The 27,002-nt window shown below is 40.4% G+C and overlaps 1 protein-coding gene across 2 annotated transcripts in view; it reads left to right on the forward strand.

Annotated features, from left to right (window-relative positions):
- Window positions 1-12,981: 12,981 nt before the first annotated feature.
- The window catches only part of LOC129638082 (teneurin-2-like), an 810,988-nt gene continuing 796,967 nt past the window's right edge, over window positions 12,982-27,002 (forward strand). For both annotated transcript variants that reach the window (XM_055562648.1, XM_055562638.1), the window contains exon 1: window positions 12,982-13,053. The gene's annotated coding sequence lies outside the window, so the exon portion shown is untranslated. The remainder of the gene's footprint in view (window positions 13,054-27,002) is intronic.

The raw sequence follows: 27,002 nt of genomic DNA on the forward strand, positions 1-27,002 counted from the left end.
AGCTAATTTTAAGGAAGTATATCAGTAATATATTTCAAGCAAAGATAAATTAAAAACAAAGGATTGAATACAAAAGTATGAAAAAAAGAGGAAGAGTATAGGACTTAATCGGAGAAGGCAATGGCACCCCACTCCAGTACTCCTGCCTGGAGAATCCCATGGATGGAGGAGCCTGGTGGGCTGCAGTCCATGGGGTTGCGAAGAGTCGGACATTACTGAGCGACTTCACTTTCACTTTTCACTTTCATGCATTGGAGAAGGAAATGGCAACCCACTCCAGTGTTCTTGCCTGGAGAATCCCAGGGACGGGGGAGCCTGGTGGGCTGCCGTCTCTGGGGTCGCACAGAGTAGGACACAACTGATGCAACTTAGCAGCAGCAGCAGCAGCATAGGACTTAATTAAAATGTTTCAAGAGAGCACATGACTAAGAACCAACAGTTACTCCAAAGCCAAAGATAACACACTCCCTCCAGGGGACAGAGGATAAAGTGGGGCTCTGGAAGTTATTCAATATGTCTATTCCAACTGGAATCTAAGAACTGGGTAAGCAATGCCAGAGTGGTCTTTTGCCTCCCTAGGCCAACTGCAAGATGGAAACATGCCAAATTGCATTTATCATCTAATCTCCCATCTTATTGATGATTACAGCATTTGGGGTCTTCAAAGATAAGCGTCAACTGGAAAGAGTGTCAGACTTTATTTTGGGGGGCTCCAAAATCACTGCAGATGGTGACTGCAGCCATGAAATTAAAAGACGCTTACTCCTTGGAAGAAAAGTTATGACCAACCTAGATAGCATATTCAAAAGCAGAGACATTACTTTGCCAACAAAAGTCCTTCTAGTCAAGGCTATGGTTTTTCCAGTGGTCATGTATGGATGTGAGAGTTGGACTGTGAAGAAGGCTGAGTGCCAAAGAATTGATGCTTTTGAACTGTGGTGTTGAAGACTCTTGAGAGTCCCTGGGACTGCAAGGAGATCCAACCAGTCCATTCTGAAGGAGATCAGCCCTGGGATTTCTTTGGAAGGAATGATTCTAAAGCTGAAACTCCAGTACTTTGGCCACCTCATGCGAAGAATTGACTCATTGGAAAAGACTCTGATGCTGGGAGGGATTGGGGGCAAGAGGAGAAAGGGATGACAGAGGATGAGATGGCTGGATGGCATCACTGACTCAATGGACGTGAGTCTGAGTGAACTCTGGGAGTTGTTGATGGACAGGGAGGCCTGGCGTGCTGCAATTCATGGGGTCGCAAAGAGTCAGACACGACTGAGCGACTGAACTGAACTGAAAAGCCCATATTTAGTAATGTCCCAAAGATCTGAGATTCATTTTCCTCAGTGCACAGTTATCTGTCCAAATAGATGCTGACTGCTATATAGAAGGTCTAGAGAAATATTTTCAGTGCTTATAGTATGGTAACTTGAAGTGTGGTTTGGAGGATGGAGGCAACCTTTCTAAAAAACCCAGCTTTTTTCATTCAGAGGGTTCCGAACCTGCTAACCCTTTCAGGTCTAGGAATTGCTTGAGGCTATTATCTACATTACAATGACTCAAAATCTCTGCATCTAACCTTACATGTCTGATTAATACTATATGCATTAATCAACACAATAGTCAGTTAAGCATCTAATTTAGTGTTAGCAAATACTTTTTTCTGTGACAGACCGAATAGTAATTATTTTAGGAATCGCAGGGCATATGATCTCAGTTGCCACCGTGCTGTGAAAGTAGCCATGCGTGCATGCTCAGTTGCCTCATTTGTGTCCAGCTCTCTGTGACTGGCAGGACTGTAGCCTGCCAGGCTTCTCTGTCCACAGAATTCTCCAGACTGAATACTGGAATAGGTCGCCATGCCTTCTTCCAGGAGAAAGTAGCCATAGAAGTGTGTATATATGTAAAAGGGTAAGATAGGGTTCCAATAAAACTGTTTACAAAATGGCTAGTCTGCTGGATTTGGTCCATGGTCCATAGTTTTTCAGCCTCTAATCTAATTCCTTCCAAATGACCTCTGACTTACAAGTCACTACCAAAAATCCCTTCTTAAAAAATATATGGTGTAACAGCTGCTCTAACCCTGCTGCCCATTTTCGTAACTGCAGTCTCCTTGCCCTCTGACTTCTGCCACCTCATTATTTGCACTGAAATCGGGGAGCTCCTTCAGTGATGTCACCTCTCATAATAATCACCTGAAGAGGCCAGCCAACTAAAAGCTTTTCAAGGATCCTAGTAGTACTGTCATGCAGACTTCCAATGCCATGGTCAAGGGGAAGAATTGTCTGGACTCTGCCAGGGGACATGAAAGACAGTGGACAGTCTGTAGCAGGTAGCATATGATAAATAATACTGCAGCGTTCCTGTCTCCTACATTGTTGGATTCCTGTTATACGTTATTTCTGGGAAGTTCTGTCATCACAGCCTCATTAAGTATCTCTCAGTATTGACTCAAGGCTTCTGTCAACCAACCGAGCAAGCTGTTAGAGGCACACTGCATGATCAGTCTAACATTGAGTCCATTGTTGTGTTTTCCCCTCTTTGACCTAACAATCTCAGAAACCTTTCCCATACATATTATCCAGGTTCTGCCAATATAAATTAATTGAGTCTGAAAATTCCTTTAGTGTATAAACTATCTCCTTCTAGGCTAAGCTTTGTTCTCATAATCCTGGGCCTATTGGGCTATGACTCTAGTTTTGAGCATGAAGGCAGTAAGTCAGGATGAGGGTGTATCCTAAAGCAAGAGGCCTCTTGCAAAGTGACTGCCTCAGTAGGGACTTATTATAAGCTCATAAAATAAGGAAAGACACCTGTTTTCCTCTTCCTTTGGAAAAAAAGAACTGCTTTCTCAGAAAAGGAGGCTCAAAGGGACTTGGAATTCCAAAGCTTTAAGATTAATCTGAATCCACTGACAGACCCTCATTACAATTTTCAGAGTTTTACTCCTTGATAAACAATGACCTGATATTTATATAACAGATACCCTAAAGCTGTGAATACAGTTTATGTTATTCTATAACTTACAGGATCAAATTTTAGGTCTGATTTTCAGTGACTTAGTTCTGTGATTACAGCCATTACATAAATATGAACAGAACCTCTCTGTTCGTATTTTGAGCCGGGAGAATTTAAAGCCAGGAGATTGCAGTTTTCTTTCTCAAAGATTTCCAGTAGAGTCAGAAGCTACTAACTGCCCCTCAGTCCTGTAATCATGCCCACCCAGAAGTAGTCACCTGGAATTTTCAGGTTCAGCATTACCAGGCACTTCATCCCTGGTCATGTCAGGGAATAATTCCAGTTACTATGTTGCCACTGAAAGGCATGAACTAACAGTTACCCATTTTTATTGGCAATAAGATCATGACTATACTTAGGCCCAATACAGTTAAATAGAGGGCTTTCCGGGTTGCTCAGTCGGTAAAGAATCCACTTGCAATGCAGTTGCAGGAGATGTGGGCTCGATCCCTATGTCAGAAAGATCCCCTGGAAAAGGAAATGGCAACCCACTCCAGTGTTCTTGCCTGGGAAATCCCATGGACAGAGGAACCTGGAGGGCTATTGTCCATGGGGCTGCAAAAAGTGGGACACAACTTAGCAATAAAACCACCACCCCCAAGATTACATAGTCAATTCCACCTTGTTTGCTTGTTTCTGAGAACAGTCTTGATATAATGTGGCATCACTTTGTGTCCAGTAACAAAAACAGAAACAGTTTTAGACATTTCAAGAAGAGAGGGGTTTAACACAAAGAACGGGAGATGCTGAGGAGCTAGGAAAGCAATGCAGCAAAGAAAGGAGGATTGGAGGAGCATGGAGGAGAGTGTTACTGCTTAAAATTCAAGGAGTTGCTCCCCATCTGACTGCAATTGCTGCCAAGGTGCTGGAGGGGCTGCTGGTGGGTTTTGGAGCCCCAACATTGCTGTGCGCAGAGATCCCACACTGCATGATGCTGCTAAATCTGCCCCTACTGCTGCCTCTGGTCACACTCCTTTGCTCACTGCTTGGGCTTCACTACCAGAAGCTGTGAAAATAAGTAGTAAACAAGAAAGAAACAAACAAACAAAAGGAAAAAAAAACTTTTTTGCTATAATCATCTAATCTCCAACTGATACCTCCCACTGCCAGAATGTAACAAGAAACCCGTTGGCAAGGCGATCTCAAAAGAATATTTTCTGGCGTCCAGTCTCCAGGGTAGAAAGGAGAGCACCAAAAGGTAGGGGTAAAGTCAAGGGATGACGGACGATATCTACAATTACAAAGAATTGTTGTCAGGAGTTGTAGGGGTTCTCTCTGGCTGCCTAAGATACTGTAACAACCTGTACAATTTTGCATGTGTAACTATCACTGGATTTAGTTGTCTCAACATTTTTGCTTTCCACGTGACAGTACCAGTGATCTTTGTTTTATATGTGAAAACTAAACTTTTTGCTATTTCGTTTTTGTGGTAACTGAAGCAATGAATTCATTAGACATACTCTAGTTGGCTCTGTGGAATTCGTTTTCCTATTGTAACCAGTCACTTCAAATCTTCAAATGACAGAGGCTTTCACCACTCCAATCCCCCGAGTCATTTATTATGGCTGCAAATGAGGAAATTGCTAGGGGCCCAATTCTGCTGGTAATATGTGAGAGAGTTAGACTCGTGACTATAAATCCCCCACATATTGACTTAAAAAAAAAAAAAAAGAAAGAAAGAAAAAAAGAGATGGCTACTGTGTTCCTTCAGTTCTTTGCACTGTTAATCAAAGCTAATTAAAATGCAGTAGATAAAAAAATAGCCCCATGTTAGTCTTTTGTAATGGAGAGTGCATAGCTGCCTATTCAGAAGGATTTAAGTTCATGTGACCCAAAATACAATATTGTATCACTCTAATATTTTTACTTAACTCTGAATTCATTACATACCTACTGTGCAATGAAATTTCCTATTTTCAAGAGGATTTTACAAAGTGTAGAACCTGTTCTCTGATCCCAGAAACCTATAATTAATTTCTGAAGGCAAAAATGTACAAAAGGGATAATAATGCAAATACAAATATAGGTGACATTTTATACTAGCTGTATGCAACTTAATGTGCTACCATCATTCAACACTTGTGTCTCATCAAACTCAACTTTGGTGGGTATGGCCCCTAAAAGCCCTGAGATACTATTGAAGCAGAAAGAAACATACATAGTGCACAGAATCCTAGGGTATTTTATTGTTGTTGTTTTTCAGTTGCTAAGTCATGTGAGACTCTTTGTGAACCCATGGACTACAGCATGCCAGGCTCCTCTATCCTCTACCATCTCCTGTTTGCTCCAATTCATGTCCCTTGAGTCGATGATGCTATCTAACCATCTCATCTTCTTCCACTCCCTTCCCCTTTTGCCTTCAGTCCCTCCCAGCATCAGTGTCCTTTCCAAGGAGTCGGCTCTTTGCATCAGGTGGCTGAAGTATTGGAGCTTCAGCATCAATCTTTCCAATGAATATTCAGGGTTGATTACCTTTAAGATAGGCTGGTTTAATCCCCTTGCAGTCTAAGGGACATTCAAGCGTTTTTTCCAGCATCGCAATTCTAAAACATTGAATCTTTGGCACTCAGTCTTCTTTATGGTCCAGCACTCACATGTGTACATGACTACTGGAAAAACCACAGCTTTGGCCGTAGGGAATTTTGTAAACAAAGAGATGTCTCTGCTTTTTAATACACTGTCTAGGTTTGTCATAGCTTTTCTTCCAAGGAGCAAGCATCTTTTCATTCCATGGCTACAGTCACTATCATGCTGTTTTACTGAATACATTTTGTGCTTCTTCTGGCCCTACTCAAGAAGTAAGCTTTCCTCCAAATTTAAATAAGCTAGCTTCTCTGAACCCCACTGTTAATTCATATTCTTCTAGTGACCCAATAACCCACTGTATTAGTTTGCCAGGGGTGCCATAACAAAGTACCAAAACATGGATTATTCAAAACATTGGAAATGTATTCTTTGACAGTTTTGGAAGCTAAAAGTTTTAAATCAAGGTGCCTGCAGAGATATGCCCTGTTTGAAGTTTCTAGGGGAGAACCCTTCTTTGTCTCTTGTTGTTTCTGGTCTTTACTGGCAATCCTTGCTTTTTCTTGGCTTGTAGATGTATCGTTCCAATCATCTGGACCGTCTTCTCTTAGTGTCTTCATTTTGCATTCTCCCTCTACATGAGAATGTCCAAATGCCTATCTCTGCATCCAGATGTTTGCTTGTTATAAGGAAGCAGTGATATTATATGAGCTCATTTTATCTTATCTCTATGAAGAATCTATGTCCAAATAAGGCCACTTTTTGAGGTACTGGGGGTTAGGATTTCAACTTATTATTACAGGAGGGACACAATTCAACCCATAACATCCATTTTACAGAATAAATATTCAGAAATAAAAATTTATCATATTCTTTGGCATATTTGATTTGCTGTACCATCAATAAGGCTGAAAACATTCTAGGTCCTTCTAGGAGTTACATTCTTGGCATTAGCTATGCCCCTAAAATTCAAGGTGTCCTTGCCCTGAACCAGATTGCATTAAAAATATTAAATTACATAAAGCTATGTAACAAATAAGAGAGGTAAATATAATTTGTTTATGATTTATATGTGTCTTAATCATAAAATAGCTTTCAAGACTCTAAGGAAAAAGTCAAAAAGGGTTTCCCCTGGTAGCTCAGTGACAAAGAATCTGCCTGCCAAGCAGGAGATGCAGGTTTGATCCCTGGGTCAGGAATATCCACTAGAGAAGGAAATAGCAACCCAATTCAGTATTATTGCTTGGGAAATCCCATGGACAGAGAAGCCTGGTGGGCTACAATCCATAGGGTTGCAAAAGAGTCTGACACAACTTAGCAACTTAACAATAACAACAACAAAAGTCAGCTGGCTAGAATTTTTCTTTTTGAGATAGTGTCTGTCATAAAATTATGCACATAAAAAACTGAGAGAGAATCTAGGCAGCTTTCAAGATTTTGTTTCTACTTTATAAACTGGATACTCAGAAAGATTATCCAAATTGTGATCATTCCCTTTGTGAGCATCCTTATCTACTGAGGTGTTCAATTCTGTTCAGTTCAGTCATTCAGTCGTGTCTCTTTGCAACCCCATGGAATGCAGCATACCAGGCATCCCTGTCCATCAGCAACTCCCAGAGCTTGCTCAAACTCTTATCCATTGAGCTGGTGATGCCATCCAACCATCTCATTCTCTGTCATCCCCTTCTCCTCCTGCCTTCAGTCTTTCCCAGCATCAGGGTCTTTCCCAATGAATCAGTTCTTCTCATCAATTCAGTTCAGTAGCTCAGTTGTGCCTGACTCTTTGTGACCCCATGGACTGCAGGACACCAGGCTTCCCTGTCCATCACAAATCCTGGAGTTTACACAAACTCATGGCCATCGAGTTGGTAATGCCATCCAACCAACTCATCCTCTGTCGTCCCCTTCTCTTCCCACCCTCAATCTTTTCCAGCATCAGGGGCTGTTCAAATGAATCAGTTCTTCACATCAGGTGGACAAAGTATTGGAGTTTCAGCTTCAGTATCAGTCCTTCCAATGAATATTCAGGACTGATTTCCTTTAGGATTGACTGGTTGGATCTCCTTGCAGTCCAAGGGACTCTCAAGAGTCTTCTCCAACACCACAGTTCAAAAGCATCAATTCTTCCACACTCAGCTTCTTATACTCCAACTCTCACATCCATACATGACTACTGGAAAAACCATAGCTTTAACTAAACGGACTTTTGTTAGCAAAGTAATGTCTCTACTTTTGGATATGCTGCCTATGTTGGTCATAGTTTTTCTTCCAGGGAGCAAGGGTCTTTTAATTTCATGGCTGCAGTCACCATCTGAGGTAATTTTGGAGCCCCCCAAAATAAAATCTCTCATTGTTTCCCCATCTATTTGCCATGAAAGGGTGGGACCAGATGCCAAGATCTTAGTTTTCTGAATGTTGAGTTTTCAGCCAGCTTTCCTACTCTTTTCCTTCACTTTCATCAAGAGGCTGTTTAGTTCTTCACTTTCTGTCATAAGAGTGGTGTCATCTGCATATTTGAAGTTATTGATATTTCTCCTGGCAATCTTGATGCCAGCTGGTGGTTCATCCAGCCTAGCATTTTGCATGATATACTCTGCATATAAGTTAAATAAGCATGGTGACAATATACAGCCTTGATGTACTCCTTTCCAGATTTGGAACCAGTCTGTTGTTCCATGTCCAGTTCTAACTACTGCTTCTTGACCTGCATACAGATTTCTCAGGAGGCAGGTCAGGTGGTCTGGTATTCTCATCTCTCTAAGAATTTTCCACAATTTTTTGTGATCCACTCAGTCAAAGGCTTTGATGTAGTCAATAAAGCAGAAGTAGATATTTTTCTGGAACTCTCTAGCTTTTTCTTGATCCATTGGATGTTGGCAATTTCATCTCTGGTTTCTCTGCCTTTTCTAAATCAAGCTTGAACATCTGGAAGTTCACAGTTCACATACTGTTGAAGGCTGGCTTGGAGAATTTTGAGCATCACTTTGATAGCATGTGAGATGAGTGCAATTGTGAGGTAGTTTGAACATTCATTTCTTTGTCTTTCTATGGGATTGGAATGAAAACTGGCATTTCCCAGTCCTGTGGCCACTGCTGAGTTTTCCAAATTTGCTGGCATATTGTGTGTAGCCCTTTCACAGCTTCATCTTTTAGGATTTAAAATAGCTCAACTGGAATGCCATCACCTCCATTAGCTTTGTTCATAGTGATGCTTTCTAAGGCCCACTTGACTTTGCATTCCAGGATGTCTCGCTCTAGGTGAGTGATCACACCATTGTGGTTATCTGGGTCATGAAGATCTTTTTTGTATAGTTCTTCTGTGTATTCTTCCCACCTCTTCTTAATATCTTTTGCTTCTGTTAGGTCCATACCATTTCTTCTTTTTTTGAGCCCATCTTTGCATGAAATGTTCCTTTGGTACCTCTAATTTTCTTGAAGAGATCTCTAGTCTTTCCCATTCTTTTGTTTTCCTCTGTTTCTTTGCATTGATCACTGAGGAAGGCTTTCTTATCTCTCCTTGCTAGTCTTTGGAACTCTGCATTCAAATGGATCTATCTTTCCTTTTCTCCTTTGCCTTTAGTTTCTCTTCTTTTCTCAGCTATTTGTAAGTCCTCCTCAGACAACCATTTTGCCTTTTTGCATTTCTTTTTCTTGGAGATGGTCTTGATCACTGCCTCCTGTACAATGTCATGAAACTTCATCCATAGTTCTTCAGGTACTCTGGTGTTATTGATATTAAATAGAAGGAAAATCAAAAGATAGGGGCGTGATTCCTCTCCCCTATCTATTCCACATCCTGGCTGCCTCAGTTACTAATAGGCAACTGCAACTGACAAGGACATCCACGAGAAGCAGTACCACTTTTAGTCCAGAGTCCTCCCATGGAACAATGACAACAATTAGGAAGTAAAAATAAATGTGTAGATATGAATGAGATAAGGTGAGTGATCAAACTGGACTTGTAATCATATGGTAATTTTATTTTTGAACCTTGCATCCTCTTTACATTTATTTAATGGGTTTATTTCTTGTCCCTCTCCTCTGAAAACTGAGGCAGGCACCAGAATGTTTTTGCTCACCCTGAGTTAATAAAATGAATAAATTATAAATAAAACACCTGTGGTTAATTCAGGGTTACTATGTTATAAATGAAGGTTTTATTTTGAAATTAAAATACACATTCTCTTACAATAACAAAAGCACCATATTTGATTAAAGTTAAATCTTCTCTCCTCCAGCTTCTCTCCTCCTTCACAGCTGGAAATGGCTTCAGGAAGGGATATTAGCTTCCCTGATTGATCAGTGAGTAAAGAATCCACCTACAATGCAGGAGACACAGGAGACACAGGTTCGATCCCTGGGTCAGGAAGATCCCCTGGAGAAGGAACTGGCAACCCACTCCAGTATTCTTCCCTGGAAAATCCCACAGGCTACAGTCCATGGAGTCACAAAGAATAGGACATACCTGAGCCCACAAGCACAGCATGAGGGATATTGGGGGAAGGGAGGAAGACAATAGACAAGAAAATTCTCATTTTATTGGTAAATTTGGGAGATGGCTTCACATTTCCTGGTTCTGGGAAGAATTTAAAACTGCCTTTTTTTCTTAGAGGTGCTTTTCTGATAGTTCAGTTGGTAAAGAATCTGCCTGCAATGCAGGAGACCCCTGTTCGATTCCTGTGTCAGGAAAATCTGCTGGAGAAGGGAAAGGCTACTCATGCCAGTATTCTTGGACTTCCTTTATGGCTCAACTGGTAAAGAATCCACCTGCAATGCAGGAAACCTGGGTTGGATCCCTGGGTTGGGAAGATCCCCTGGAGAAGGGAAAGGCTACCCACTCCAGCATTCTGGCCTGGAGAATTCCATGGACTATGTAGCCCATGGGGTTGCAAAGAGGCAGACACAACTAAACAACTTGCACTTTCACTTGCACTTTTTTTGTGAACTCTTCAGAGATATCCTCCTCTCCCCCACCACTGACCTCTCTCACTTGTAGATCCCAATGGTGGAAATGTCCTCTTATCCAGTCTGTCCTTTATAGCTTATTCCTAAAGCATCTATCTATGTGCAACACATGCCACTCTAGATGGTCCTGTGGACAAGACATAAACACACCCACAATGATTCTCATACGTGTGGATCACCTCTGATCTATAGGACGAGTTACACATCTTTTACTTGAACAGACTAAGAAGGCAGGCTGGCCTATGCCACTGCCTATTCCTGACCCATTGTGTGGCAGCAGCCACCCTATTTCTTTTCATTCTTTAAAAATTTTATTTATTTATATTTTATTTTTTGGCTGTGCTGGGTCTTTTTTGCTGCATGGGTTTTTCTCTAGTTGCAGACAGCAGGGGCTACTTTCTAGCTGTAGTGCACAGGCTTCTCATTACTGGGGCTTCTCTTGTTGCAGAGCATGGGCTCTATGACATGTGGGCTTGGTATTCTCAGCCCCGGGGCTCTAGAACACAAGCTCAATAGTGGTGCTGCATGGGTTTAGTTTCTCCACAGCATGTGGGATCTTCCAGGACCAGGAATTGAACCCATGTCTCCTGCATTGGCATGCTGTTTCTTTACCACTGAGCCACCAGAGAAGGGCCCCCCGCCCGCCCCCCCCACCATTTATTGACTTTTAGGTTTCTCAGGTGTAAGTCAGACCCCAGTCCTCATTGATCCCAAGCATTGAGGGTACATATCAAGTTCCCTGAAATGGCCTCATCGAAGTATCTCCCAACCCAGCTTGAAAGAAAAGTCATTTAAAGGGGGCTAACCCAGACCATAACTCAGTCATAAAACGTCTCTTCTCTAGGCACTTTCAGATCCTTGACACAGATAACGGTGTTGAGACCATCTCATAGATTCACACAAATTACCTTGAAAACTATGCATGTTAATTTAGCATCTCATCTGGGAATTTGCTACTGATCTTCCCTTCTTGGCTGAAATTTCCATGTTCATATCCTGTTATAGATTCGACACTATAGAGACTATACCAGTGGGAGAAGGAAGACACAGGACACTAGCCAGGCAGTTCTTGAGCTTGTTGTCTCAGCATTTTCATTTTCTTTACCATCCGCAACTTCGTCGTGTAATTCCATGCTTTGCTGCGTGTGAACTCAACCCCTTCCAAACAACTGCGTTTCTCCCAGGAGGCTAAGCTCGCAAGTGCGCGCACATCTATCCCAGCAGGGAGTGGGGTGAGGTGGGGGGGGCGAGGCCTGGGGCGACCACAAGGGAAGATGGCGACCACCAGTCTCCATTCTGAAGGGTGCGCCAGCGGTCCCCAAATGTGCCGGCAAAGCAGATGCTTGAGTCTCAGGCTGTTGAGTGAAAACAAGCAAAAGAGCCTCTTTCAAACACAGCCCAGGAGCCCCGTGCTGGGTGGCTTCTGTCCAGCGCCCTGAAAGCAGGTGAGTCTGTGCTCCCCAAGCTCTTCCTCAGAACCTCTCGTGGACCTGAGTGAGCCTTGTTGGTTTGCAAAGCTAGATGTCTGGGGGGCTTGTTCCTCGAGTGCAGGTCTTAAAAGTGTGAGGTGCTCCATATGGGGTTCAAACCCTTTTCTCCTTGGGGAGAAGTTCCAGGTTTTGACGTAAGTGATGGTCAGGGCTGGGGTTTTCGGTAATTGGGTCCCGGCCTCTCCTACCAGGTTCCACTTGGCCTTCTCCCCTCTCCCTCACGTGGAGGAGTCAGTCAACCCATTAAAAAAAATTTTTTTTTTTTCTGATAAAGTTGTTCTATATGTAGCTGTAGATTCATTGTGTTCATGGAAATGGGTGAATTCAGGATTCTTTTACTTGTCATCTTGAATATAATTTATCAATATTTAAATGTGGACACACGCTTTATGTTATTGGGAGAAGGCAATGGCACCCCACTCCAGTACTCTTGCCTGGAAAATCCCATGGATAGAGGAGCCTGGTAGGCTGCAGTCCATGGGGTCGCTGAGTTGGACATGACTGAGCAACTTCCCTTTCACTTTTCACTTTCATACACTGGAGAAGGAAATGGCAACCCCATTCCAGTGTTCTTGCCTGGAGAATCCCAGGGACGTCGGAGCCTGGTGGGCTGCCTTCTATGGGGTCGTGCAGAGTCCGACACGACTGAAGCGACTCAGCAGCAGCAGCTTGTGTATTGCCCCAGGTGTAGGCAATAAAGGGCTGCATTTTCTGAAGAGAATTTAAAAACAGTTATGAAACTAACTAAAAGCCAATCTGCTTGCGATTATTACCATGTCCTAACAATTCTAGGCAGTGCTGTTAACAAATTGAATTGTATTCCTTCCAAAGAGATGTTTTGAAGTCTTAACCTTCAGTACCTCAGAATGCAAGCTTAATTGGAAATAGGATTGTTGCAGATGTAGTTAATTAAGTTAAGATGAGGTCATACTGGAGTAGGGTGGGCCCCAATCCAAAATAAGAAGTGGAGTCCTTACAAGAGGTGGCTGTGTGAAAACACAAAGACACAGGAAGAACAGCCTGTGGATGTTGTAGGCAGGGAATGGAGTGATGCATTATCAAGGTAAGGAACGATACTATGTATATGTCAACACCAGTCTCTCAATCCGACCCCCCACGCCACCCCTTTCCTCCTTTGGTATCCATAGGTTTGCTCTCAATGTCTGTATCTCTCTCTCTGTCCTGCAAGTAAAATCATCAGTACCATTTTTCTAAATTTCACATACATGCGTTAATATAGGATATTTGTTTTTCTTTTTCTGACTTACTTCACCAGGTACAACAGTCTCTAGGTCTATCCACATCACTCAAATTACCCAATTTCATTCCTTCTTATGACTGAGTAATACTCCATAGTTCCTATGTACCTGATAGTTCATATAAAATACATAACTAATGAAAACCTACTATATAGCACAGGGAACTTTACTCAGTGCTCTCTGGTGATGTAAATGGGAAGTAAATCCAAAAGAGGGGCTATATAGATATGTACAACTGATTCACTTTGCTGTACCTTAGAAACTAACGCAACATTGTAAAGCAACTATGTGGTGGTCGTTTAGTTGCTAAGTTATGTCCAGCTCTTGTGACCCCATGGACTATACCCCACGAGGCTCCTCTGTCCATGGGATTTCCCAGGCAAGAATACTGGAGTGGGTTGCCATTTCCTTTCCAGGGGATCTTCACCACCCTAGGATTGAACCCAGATCTCCTGCATTGCAGGTAGATTCTTTACTGTCTGAGCCACCTTACTCCAATAAAAATCAATTTAAAAAATGTTTTGTTGTGTTTTGTTTTTAAAAAGGCAAGACAAGGAACACAAGGACAACATTACTGCACCAGAAGCTGACAGAGAGCAAGGAACTTAACTGTCAGAGCGCTCAGAAGATATTACACAGACCCTGTAGCCCCTTGATTTCAGACTTCTGGACTCCAAAACTATGACAGCATAAATGTCTGTTGTTTTAATCTACCCAATTTATGATGGTTTTTTACAGCAGTACTAGGAAACAAATACAAACAATAAGGATAGACTACTCCTCTATCCTCTTTCAATCACTAATTTAGTGACTAACAAAAATAAAATAGTATATATTAGCAAATATTTACAAATTCTTCAGCCAAATACATTTAATTTCCAAACCTAATACTCTACCACAGTATACTAGATTTTCCTACTGATTGAAACATCACCTTGGATTTGGACAGGAAATCTAAAGGTATGAGGATGAATTGGACAAATGGGCACATAAGTGGAAAGCCAGGTCTGCCATGTATCAGTTCAGTTCAGTTCAGTCCCTCAGTCGTGTCCAACTCTTTGCGACCCCATGAATCGCAGCACGCCAGGCCTCCCTGTCCATCACCAACTCCCGGAGTTCACTCAGACTCACATCCATCGAGTCAGTGATGCCATCCAGCCATCTCATCCTCTGTCGTCCCCTTCTCCTTGTGCTCCCAACCCCTCCCAGCATCAGAGTCTTTTCCAATGAGTCAACTCTTTGCATGAGGTGGCCAAAGTACTGGAGTTTCAGCTTTAGCATCATTCCCTCCAAAGAAATCCCAGGGCTGATCTCCTTCAGAATGGACTGGTTGGATCTCCTTGCAGTCCAAGGGACTCTCAAGAGTCTCCTCCAGCACCACAGTTCAAAAGCATCAATTCTTCGGTGCTCAGCCTTCTTCACAGTCCAACTCTCACATCCATACATGACCACAGGAAAAACCATAGCCTTGACTAGACAGACCTTTGTTGGCAAAGTAATGTCTCTGCTTTTGAATATGCTATCTAGGTTGGTCATAACTTTCCTTCCAAGGAGTAAGCGTCTTTTAATTTCATGGCTGCAGTCACCATCTGCAGTGATTTTGGAGCCCAGAAAAATAAAGTCTAACACTGTTTCCACTGTTTCCCCATCTATTTCCCATGAAGTGATGGGACCAGATGCCATGATCTTCGTTTTCTGAATGTTGAGCCATGTATAGGCCATGCCTAAAGAAGGTAGGTGTGCTGACAACATCTATTAGTCACAATGTAAATGCCAAAGTAATAAATACCCTGGCATTTGTATTATGATAACCTGCTCTGATAACCACAACCATGATAAGAATATTTGTAGTGTCTTGTTATTCATTTTTCTCTCTGCCTTAGCAGCCACCTCAGTGCTCTGTAACCTCCAGACCCTGCTCCCTACTTTACAAAATCCTAAGTAATATCTGTTTTCTTTGTCTTAATGGACTGCCTTCATGTCTAAGAATCTATGAATAACCAGTCTAGAACAACTGCCAGTAACTAGAAGGCTGCCAGTAACCCAAAATGTCACCCCATATCTTTTAAGACCAGAGAGAATGATTTCCCAAATAAATTACTACAAGTTATAAATGGCTGGCTTGTAAAATTAACTGAACAGAACAATTTTAAAAATAAAAAGAGAAAATAACTGTTAAGTAACATTTTGGTTTTTTAGATCCTCCCTTTTATCTTAGTGCTCTGTTTGAACAAGCAAATAGTGCTTGCCCCATACTATCTCCACATTCAAAATACCTAGGATGGGTATTATGAATTCCCAACCTGTCAGCTTTGGCTGAATTACAGAGTGCTCAATTATGCTCTAATCGAATAGCTGCCCGATGCAGGCCACGTAATGACTTCCTGATTATCTGCCTTTAAATGATGAATGAAATGAATATGTAACATTCTGTTCAAATATAGCATACTTAGCATGCCAAATGAAAACTGATTTTGTGCTCCTCTCTCTGAAAAACGTATATTTTATTGTAATTCAGTTCAATGGTTGTTCTGCTGCTTGTTTTGTAGTCATCAAGACAAACATTGAATGAGCTATCTAGGAGACCATTAGTCTTTATTTTTGCTTTCCAACAGATGCTAAAGGTGTTAAACAATGTTTAGTTTATTTGGGTTCATCTCTTTACATCTTCTCATTGGGGAAAAAATGAGAAAGGTTGTATTTTTAAGAACACTTCTTGGCAGTGTTTCAACACACATTGGGGGGAAAAAGTCTGTTTTGATGACTGTGTTGCAAAGACAACAACATTAAAATATGAATAAATTATTTATTGGCAACAGTACTTTTTATAAAGCAGCAATTTACAACCTTATCACCAAAAAAGAGTAAATGACTTGAAACCTGATTGGATTGTATGTCTGACCTGCAATAATAGGAGATTGCATGACTATAGTAACTCATTTTACTATATTTTAAATGATGTAAGTCACTTGCAAAAATATTTAAGTGTGCTCCTTCCTGAGAATTTGCAAGTACAATAGTAAACTTTTCACATTAATGGTAGATGAGATTATCTTATAAATATATCTTTCATTTCAGTTCACTCAGTCCTGTGTGACTCTGCAACCCCATGGACTGTAGCACCAGGCTTTCCTGTCCATCACTAACTCCTGGAGATTACTCAGACTCATGTCCATCGAGTTGGTGACACCATCCAACCATCTCATCTTCTGTCATCCCCTTCTCCTCCTTCCTTGAATCTTTCCCAGCATCAGGGTCTTTTCCAATGACTCAGTTCTTCCCATCAGGTGGCCAAAGTATTGGAGTTTCAGCTTCAACATCAGTCCTTCCAATGAATATTTAGTACTGATTTCCTTTAGGATGGACTAGTTGGATTTCCTTGCAGTCCAAGAGACTCTCAAGAGACTTTTCCAACACCACAGTTCAAAAGCATCAATTCTTGTAGTCCAGCTCTCACATCCATACATGACTACTGGAAAAACCATAGCTTTGACTAGATAGACCTTTGTTGGCAAAGTAATGTCTCTACTTTTTAATATGCTGTCTAGATTGGTCATAGCTTTTCTTCCAAGGAGGAAGCATATTTTAATTTCATGGCTGCAGTCACCATCTGCAGTGATTTTGGAGCCTCCAAAAATAAAGTCTATCACTGTTTCCATTGTTTCCCCATCTATTTGCCTTGAAGTAAAGGTACCCAATGCCATGATCTTAGTTTTCAGAATGTTGAGTTTTAAGCCAACTTTTTCACTCTCCTCTTTTACTTTTGTCAAAAAGCTCTTTAGTTCTTCTTCTCTTTCTGCCATAAGGGGGGTGTTATCTGCATGTCTGAGGTTATTGATATTTCACCTGGCAATCTTGAATCCAGCTTGTTCTTCATCTAGGCCAGCATTTCTCTTAATGTACTCTGCATATAAGTTAAATAAGCAGGGTGACAGTATACAGCCTTGACGTACTCCTTTCCCTATTTGGAATCAGTCTGTTGTCCCATGTGCAGTTCTGTTGTTGTTGACCTGCATACAGATTTCTGTGGAGGCAGGTCAAGTAGTCTGGTATTCCCATCTGTTTAAGAATTTTCCACAGTTTGTTTTTGTGATCAACACAGTCAAAGGCTTTGGCATAGTCAATAAAGCAGAAGTAGATGTTTTTCTGGAACCCTCTTGCTTTTTCAATGATCCAATGGATGTTGGCAATTTGATCTCTGGTTCCTCTGCCTTTTCTAAATCCACTTTTAACATCTGGAAGTTTACAGTTCACATACTACTGAAGCCTGGCTTGGAGAATTTTGAGCATTACTTTGCTGCTGTGTGAGATGAGTGCAATTGTGAGGTAGTTTGAACAATTTTTGGTATTGCCTTTCTTAGGGATTGGAATGTAAACTGACCTTTTCCAGTCCTGTGGCCACTGGTGAGTTTCCCAAATTTTCTGGCATACTGAGTGCAGCACTTTCACAGCATCATCTTTTAGGATTTGAAATAACTCAACTGGAATCCCATCACCTCCGGCTAGCTTTGTTCATAGTGATGCTTCCTAAGGCCCACTGGACTTTGCATTCCAGGATGTCTGGCTCTAGGTGAGTGATCACACCATCACAGTTATCTGGGTCATGAAGATCTTTTTTGTACAGTTCTTCTGTGTATTGTTGCCACCTCCTCTTAATAACTTCTGCTTCTGTTAGGTCCATACCATTTCTGAACTTTATTGTGCCCATCTTTGCATGAGATGTTCCCTTGGTATCTCTAATTCTCTTGAAGAGATCGCTAGTCTTTCCCATTCTATTGTTTTCCTCTATTTCTTCGAATTGATCCCTGAGGAAGGCTTTCTTATTTCTGCTTGCTATTCTTTGGAACTCTGCATTCGGATGGGTATATCTTTCCTTTTCTCCTTTGCCTTTAACTTTTCTTCTTTTCACAGCTATTTGAAAGCCTCCTCAGACAACCATTTTGCCTTTTTGAATTTCTTTTTCTTGGGATAGTCTTTATCACTGCCTCTTGTACAGCGTCACGAACCTCCTTCCATAGTTCTTCAGGCACTATGTCTGTCCGATCTAATCCCTTGAATCTATTTGTCACTTCTACTGTGTAATCATAAGGGATTTGATTTAGGTCATACCTGAATGGTCTCGTGGTTTTTCCTACCTCTTTCAATTTAAGTATGAATTTGGCAATAAAGAGTTCACAATCTGAGTCACAGTCAGCTCACGGTCTTTTTTTTCTGACTGTATAGAGCTTCTTTATCTTTGGCTTCAAGGAATATAATCAATCTGATTTTGGTATTGACCATCTGGTGATGTCCATGTGTAGAGTCTTCTCTTGTCTTGTTGGAAGACAGTGTTTGGTATGACCAGTGCATTCTCTTGGCAAAGCTCTGTTAGCTTTTGCCCTGCTTAATTCTGTACTCCAAGGCCAAATTTGCCTGTTACTTCAGGTATCTCTTTGACTTCCTACTTTTGCTTTCCAGTCCCCTATAATGAAAGAACATCTTTTATGGGTTATAGTTCTATAAGGTCTTGTAGATCTTCATAGAACCATTCAGCTTCAGCTTCTTCAGCATTACTGGTCAGGGCATAGACTTGGATTACTGTTATATTGAATAGTTTGTCTTGGAAACAAACAGAGATCATTCTGTCGTTTTTGAGATTGCATTCAAGTACTGCATTTCAGACTGTTTTGTTGACTATGATGGCTACTCCATTTCTTCTAAGGGATTCTTGTCCACAGTAGTAGATATAATGGTCATCTGAATTAAATTCACCCATTCCAGTCCATTTTAGTTCACTGATTACTAAAATGTCGATGTTCACTCTTGCCATCTCCTGTTTTACCATTTCAAATTTACTTTGATTCATGGGCCTGACATTCCAGGTTCCTATTTTTTGGGCTCCAAAATCACTGCAGATGGTGAGTGCAGCCATGAAATTAAAAGACGCTTACTCCTTGGAAGAAAAGTTATGACCAACCTAGATAGCATATTGAAAAGCAGAGACATTACTTTGCCAACAAAGGTCCGTCTAGTCAAGGCTAGGAGAAGGCAATGGCACCCCACTCCAGTATTCTTGCCTGGAAAATCCCATGGATGGAGGAGCCTGGTAGGCTGCAGTCCATGGGGTCGCTAAGAGTCGGACATGACTGAGCAACTTCACTTTCACTTTCATGCATTGGAGAAGGAAATGGCAACCCACTCCAGTGTTCTTACCTGGAGAATCCCAGGGATGGGATCCTGGTGGGCTACCGTCTCTGGGGTTGCACAGAGTTGGACATGACTGAAGTGACTTAGCAGCAGTCAAGGCTATGGTTTTTCCAGTGGTCATGTATGGATGCGAGTGTTGGACTGTGAAGAAAGCTGAGCACCGAAGAATTGATGCTTTTGAACTGTGGTGTTGGAGAAGACTCTTTAGAGTCTCTTGGACTGCAAGGAGATCCAACCAGTCCATTCTGAAGGAGATCAGCCCTGGGATTTCCTTGGAAGGAATAATGCTAAAGCTGAAACTCCAGTACTTTGGCCACCTCATGCAAAGAGTTGACTCATTGGAAAAGACTCTGATGCTGGGAGGGATTGGGGGCACAAGGAGAAGGGGACGACAGAGGATGAGATGGCTGGATGGCATCACTGACTCGATGGACACGAGTCTGAGTGAACTCTGGGAGTTGGTGATGGACAGGGAGGCCTGGTGTGCTGTGATTCATGGGGTCGCAAAGAGTCGGACACGACTGAGCAACTGAACTGACTGACTGAACTGATGTAATAGTGCTCTTTATAGCATCAGACTTTACTTCCATCACCAGTCATATCCACAACTGGGTATTGTTTTTGCTTTGGCTCCATCTCTTCATTCTTCCTGGAGTTATTTCTCTACTGATCTCTTGTAGTGTGTTGGGCACCTACTGACCAGGGGAGTTCATTTTTCAGTGTCCTATCTTTTTACCTTTTCATGCTGTTCATGGAGTTCTCGAGGCAAGAATACTGAAGTGGTTTGCCATTCCCTTCTCCAATGGACCAAGTTCTGTCAGAACTCTCCACCATGACTCATCCATCTTGGGTGGCTCATAGTTTCATTGAGTTAGACAAGGCTGTGGTCCATGTGATCAGTTTGGTTAGTTTTCTGTGATTGTGGTTTTCATTCTGTCTGCCCTCTAATGGATCAGGATAAGAGGCTTATGGAAGCTTCCTGATGGGAGAGACTGACTAAGGGGAACACTGGGTCTTATTCAGATGGGCAGGGCTATGCTCAGTAAATCTTTAATCCAATTTTATGTTAATAGGCGGGGCCATATTCCCTCCCTGTTGTTTGACCTGAGGCCTAACTATGGTGGAGGTAATGAAGATAATAGTGACCTCCTTCAAAAGGTCCCATGCATGCACTGCTGCACTCAGTGCCCCAGATCCTGCAGCAGGCCACCATCTACTCACACCTCCACCAGAAAACTCCTGGACACTTTAATATACCACTTGCCAGAAACCAACTTAGGAAACTGCTGGATTTATCCATTGGTCTTCCAGTTCATTTTACAAAATCTTTTCATTTATTTTTAGCATGTCCAATTGGATAGATTTCATATAAATATGTGGCTATCCAGTTTCTCAGTAAAATTCAGATCTAGGAATACCAGGCCTATAGGGGTTGCTTCCTTAGATAAGCTATGTACTTTCTAGTTTGCCAAAATCAAGCCCATTTTCTCATTTATATTGTAAAACTGGCATCCATAGGCTTTTAGGTTTGAAACTTCTAGGACCCATTTCACAATCCCTTGTTGATCCAGTGGTATTCAAAAAGAGTTGTGTCCAGCTCAGGGACACACAGGGCCATTCACTAGATTCCAGAAGGCAGTATTAGAACTTTTGTTTACAATTATTTTATATTAAAATGAGAAAGAAATTATGCTTTGTTAAGGTTTAATAGACCCATTGGTATGGTGCCTATATTTATCATATGTATCAGACAGTGATATGTCTTATGTGGCTCAAGGGTTATTTGGAGAATAGCAAGCTTTCCATATTGTGGAACATTTGACAATTCCACCAGCAATTTTAGGTAACTTTCAACATTGTATGATATTAGAGTTTAATTAAAACTAAGGATTATATGATAAACTCCCAGAGAATGGAAGCTGACATTAAAAGATGCCTGTAAAGAATAGAGGTAATAACTAACATTGATAATAGGCAACAAGTGAACAGACTTAGCTGGCTGTATTCATAGAACAGTCCTTATCAGCCACATTATGGATAAAACCATTATGGTCTGATAAGGTCTGATAAACTGTCCACTAAAAATGAATTTTTCAAGGTAAAAGCAACATTTTAATATTGAGAGTGAAGTGTTTTTGTACTATGAAAAAATATTTTGAAAAATGATACTTAAAAATGCTTTCATTATTCTATTCTGAAAGCCATAGTGTGTTAGTTTTAAGAGGAAAAATGCCTAAGACCTCTCTTTGTCTCTCTCACACACACATATACACTTAGATGTAGAATTGTTGAACCTGGTTTAAAATATTCCAAATATAAAGCTTCAGTGTATTTTTAAGTTATTATTATTATTATTTTAATGTACTCCTTCTTGAGAATTTTTCAGGTACAACAGTAAAACTTTCCACATAAATGCTAGGTTGGATTAAAAAGTTTTTATTATTGGAAAGTGATTCTTTGTTTTATTTTTTATATTTGGATCCATAAATATATTTGTGAAGTGTCTTTTTCCTTGCTATGAAAGTTGTGAAACCTAAGATTTTAATTCAAATAACCTTATAACCAGGAAGTTTAAGTGTTATACCATAGTTTTAAAACATAATTTTCAAAGCTACTACTATATTCAGTTAGATTTTCCCTTAAAAATAATTACTGTGTTTCATTGATTATAAGGTATGTATTGTAACATCTCTAAATTTAGAGTACTGCTTTAGGATTGATGGGTAGCATGTGATGATTAAATTGGAAGTATGTTTCCTTTAGTAGTGCATGAAATAATATATTTTACATTTAATGGAAGATAGCACTAATAATGCTAATGATAATACCCTTAATGAGAAAAATTAATTTTGTGCAATTAATGTATTAATAAATGCAATTCTGAAGTATTTTGATTTCATGTTTTTATAAAGTACACTTTGTACATTTCATTATCTTAAAAGGTTTATAAGGTGTAAAATATGTTGCATATAAATAGTAAGTGTATATACTTTGTAAATATTAACATAATGAATGTGTATCACATAAAAAGATTTATGGATATGGCATAGAATAAAAAAATTTGGATCCATAGCTATAGCTTGTATATCATATTGTTAGTACTTTTTCTCTTTTGGAAATCTGATCAATCAATATAAAAACAAAGAAAGGAAAGACTACAGTACAGAAGTGGATCTGTGTCCCTTTTATGGACCAGACCTGCTTTGGTGGAAGAGAGCATCAAAGATAACAGTAATGCTCTATTTCTTTAGACACCTGTAGCCATATGGGTTTTCATTTTATTATTATTCAAACATATATATGCATTACCTAGACTTCTGATGTATAATATCTTAAAATGTATATTTATTAATATGTAGTTAAGGCAAGAGTACTGGAATGGGTTGCCATTTCCTTGGCAACCAGGGATCAAACCCTGGTCTCCCACATTGCAAGCAGACGCTTTACCATCTGAGCCACCAGGGAAGCCCATGATAATAGTTATTTAACACACAATATATTGTAGTAGACTTTATACTGACATGTGCCACACCGTTTAAGATATTATTGTTTCTGTATTGTTCCAATATTTTTCTTATTTCTTATTAGTGCTAGGCACTGTTCTTTGATACTAAGACATGGGGGTGGAAAATCCAGAATTCTCTTGTCTGAGAGCTTACATTCCTAGTGGGAGAGACAAACAATGAAGACGTAAATAAGATATTTCGTAAAGGAGGAAGGTAGAATCAGGAAATATACTGGAGTTGATTGGGTTTAGGCTGTAATACATACTAACTAGGGTAACTGTAAAGGCCTGAGGTTTCAGAGATTTCTAAATGAAATGGATTGGTTCTCTAAAATGCATCCCGAATCTGTATACTCCTGTTCCTCTCCCAAGCAGGATAATCTGTGTCTTCAAGGTCGACAGCAGTTTCTTCTCTGGCAGCCTTGTTATTAATACATTTATACCTATGACCTCTCCTTCTTGACCCAGAGCCTTTAAGTCAGGGGATTTCAGGTTTCCTGGGACTTTGTCTCCTTATTGTTTTCAGATTTATGATCATCTGTCTTCTTAGCTGTGGTTGATGACGTTCAGGTGTAACATGTTCTGTTAAACCAAATGAAGCCCATTCTGTACACATTCTCACTACATAGAACAAAAAGACAGTAACTTCTCTCAAGGAGCTAGGAGCTGAGATTGGGAGATCTACTCCCTTCAAAGGCAAATTTACATGACCTGTTAACAGTTTGCTGGGTTCTTTGGTCTAGACACCACCTTTAGAAATTTTTATTGTAATAACACCTACCTACTAGGAGCAAGGCGACTGAGCCACACCCACACTAGGAAAGAGAATGGAATCATCTTATGTTTACTCTGGCATTTTGACTTCAGTAATGTTCTCTTTTGAAATGATTGCTAATGAAAAATATACATCTATAATTTTTAATCAACTAGTTTCCCTGACATCCTGCTTCCTGAGGTGAGCCAGTACAGTAAATGGTGATGGGTTTTCTCCAACATATTCCTGGAAGGAGAAGACAAGTTGTGACTGCTCAGCCATAATGTTTCCTGTTTCAAACTATGGCTTGTTTTGTTTTAAATTTCTCAGTGTTCCTGGCCTCTACGTATAGATAATAAACATTGTTAGCTGTAAGCTTTTCTCTTGAGTACACAAATCATCAACTTTTGTTTATCAAAGCTAAATGGAGAGAAAAAATGAGAACATTTCCTAGTGATATTTAGCTGTAATCTTACAACTGAACCCTGAAACTCCTACAGTGTAAAAGTATTAACCGCGGGCAACACGACTGAGCGACTGAACTGAACTGAACTGAAGATACCTTGTGCAACCACTGACCTTACTTGCAGGACTGTGTCTCTATTTGTCAATTCACAAACTCCCAGGAAATTTGGTGGTTCTGCCGAAGATGGTTGTCTAGCCCAGGATTATCCCCGTGTCCATCTTAACTCCTCAGTTTGTTTTCTAACCCTTCCCTGGAATCTAGATTTGCCACTGACAGCAGCAGGTACCTTGGCTCTGTCAGTGTGACAGCTCCCATCACCCACCACTAAGCTTCTAAACATTTCATTTGTACTGTTAGGAAAATCCATGGCCTCCAGTTTCCCCCCTCCTGGCCCTTTGAATCTAAACTCCGATGATGTTCTGTTTTTACAAGTATCAGTGAATTCACTCGGACTTCCAAAGCCCCAATTCTAGTCATACACTTTGGAAGAAATTGTTGATAATACTTATTGACTCCTCTTATGGTGCTTATGACTCCTCTTATTAATCCTCTTCAGATTAATGGAAGAATGTCTGGAAAAAGATAAACTAATAAATTGACATGATCCAAATAAGACATTTTAAAAAACTTGTGCTTATATGAATATGGCATTCAGTAAATAGACTTTTAATTTACCATCATTTTAGCTATCCTTTCTTGAGCGTTTACAATTTGATGCCTCACTCAGAGCTTCATATGTGTATGTGTGTGTAAAATATATATACGTACATATTCAATGTTATGCTGTGTGTGTGTGTGTGTGTATAATGTAATGCATTATGTTATCATCAGAATTTCCTTTTTGGTAAAATAGGAACAATATATGTCTTCTAGGGGTTTGCCACAGTACTGAGGTAACACTCAAGAGAACTTGGCACATTGGTAATCTTTCAATAGGGCTGCTATTGCCATGATTTTGATTTAGTGTTGTTCCTATCATTCTTACTTGATAGATGAGGAAACTATTCCACAGGAATTAACTTCCTTCAGAAAGTTCACCTAATATGACAAGATTCAGATTTGAATCAAGGAATAAAATCCCAGTTTCTGAAATCATATCCCTTCTACCTAGGCATTTTGATTCTTTTACTTTTTGTTTTGTTTCAGTGAGTCAGACATATGCCTTCTTAACTGGTGTGCCTTATGCATACTATCTTTCTTTCTTTTTTACCTTTTTTTTTTTTTTTTCTTCCTCTAATCCACTTGTTTCTTTCCCTAGCACAACTGAGCACTTCTGTCTGATGTACCTCCTGCAGGAGAGACTGGGTTGGGATGGGAAATGAGATTAGGAAATAACCTGAGGAACTTTCTCTTTTCATACCTGGACTCATTTCTTACCTCTTCTGCCTACTGTAGATCTCTGAGTTGATTTGCTAGTGGTAAAGAATCCTCCTGCCAGTGAGGATATGTAAGAGACATGGATTTGATCCCTGGATCTGAAAGATCCTCTGGAAGAGAGCATGGCAACCCAATCCAGTATTCTTGCTTGGAGAATCCCATGGACAGAGGACCCTGGAGGGCTGCAGTCCCTGGGGTCGCAAAAAATAGGACGCGGCTGAAGCGGCTTAACATACACAAATGCACATGCACATCATGTGTGTCAAAAAGGATGCTTTCTTATTTAAGCTGCATTTGTGAGAACATTCTCTCAAATACATGAAACATATTTTTATTGTTGTTTTCTTATTTATCAGTAGCACTTTAAATACCATTATCACAAGTGCCAGAGAGCTCAGAGCCAGGACCTGGATAAAATGAATGAGATGCCCAGGGTGCAAAATTTAAGGAGACTCATTCTGTGTGTTGTGCCAGTGCAGAGTCTCTGCACCTCTGTGCCACAGCCTCCTTAAAATTTGCACCACAAAAGCTTCACTTGCTTTCCCTAAGCCCACGCCTTAGGAGTCCGTCTTTATTTTTTCTGAGAGTCCCTTTCCTTAGATGATTCCTGGGTTGAGAATGAAGGCACTTTTTTACTTTGGCTTTTTCATAATAATGGGCTTAATTTACAGCCCTCTTGGAATTTGCCATGACAGGATAACAAGTTTAAAATCAGACAACGTGCTACTAAGGGCCAGGTGTTCAAAGTATAATAAACACCTCCCTAAAGATTAGAAAATGAATATTTAACTAGATGACTCCATTTGATTTCCTTCATTCATTTTTTATTATTTCAGTGAAAACGTTCTTGATAGAAATCACATTGACAGGATTTTAATATCTTCTGGTAAATGAAACCTGTCATTCTAATGGGCTTATTTCTTGACAGTAGCATTTGGTAAACTCTGGTGGCCACTGATTTTCTTTCTAGCTAAGACTAAAGGAATTCCTTGCACCTTGAACATCAAGAGTACACAATCTGTCCTGAGAGGCTGATAATTATGATGAAACTGGTTATATTAATTAGGTCATGTTTACAAAGAATTGGATGATTTTTTTAAAGTAGGAAAACAAAATAACCTCATCTAGGGAAGCTTTAAGTGCTTAATTATTGTTATTTTCCTTTCAAAGACAAAGAAAACAATCTTGCCCAACAAAACAGTTTTTTGCAGAGAACGTTAGGTTCTTTTCTGAAAACCTAGGCCCAAGAAGGGAGGCTCTCTAGAGGTGACATTCATTAAAAAAATTAGCAGTTATTTTGGGAATAGAGGTCAACACACGTGGCTTTACATTTCCTCTGTGTCTACTTTAAGATTGTAGTTCCAGAAATGCTAATGTAGTGAGAAACATTTTAGAGCTCCAGTATCAGACTTTGTTAAGTATTTTCCAATAATCACAATTGATAGTTTGCATCTGATTTCCTATC

Source organism: Bubalus kerabau, chromosome 1, assembly GCF_029407905.1.
Source record: "Bubalus kerabau isolate K-KA32 ecotype Philippines breed swamp buffalo chromosome 1, PCC_UOA_SB_1v2, whole genome shotgun sequence".
NCBI lineage: Eukaryota > Metazoa > Chordata > Mammalia > Artiodactyla > Bovidae > Bubalus > Bubalus kerabau.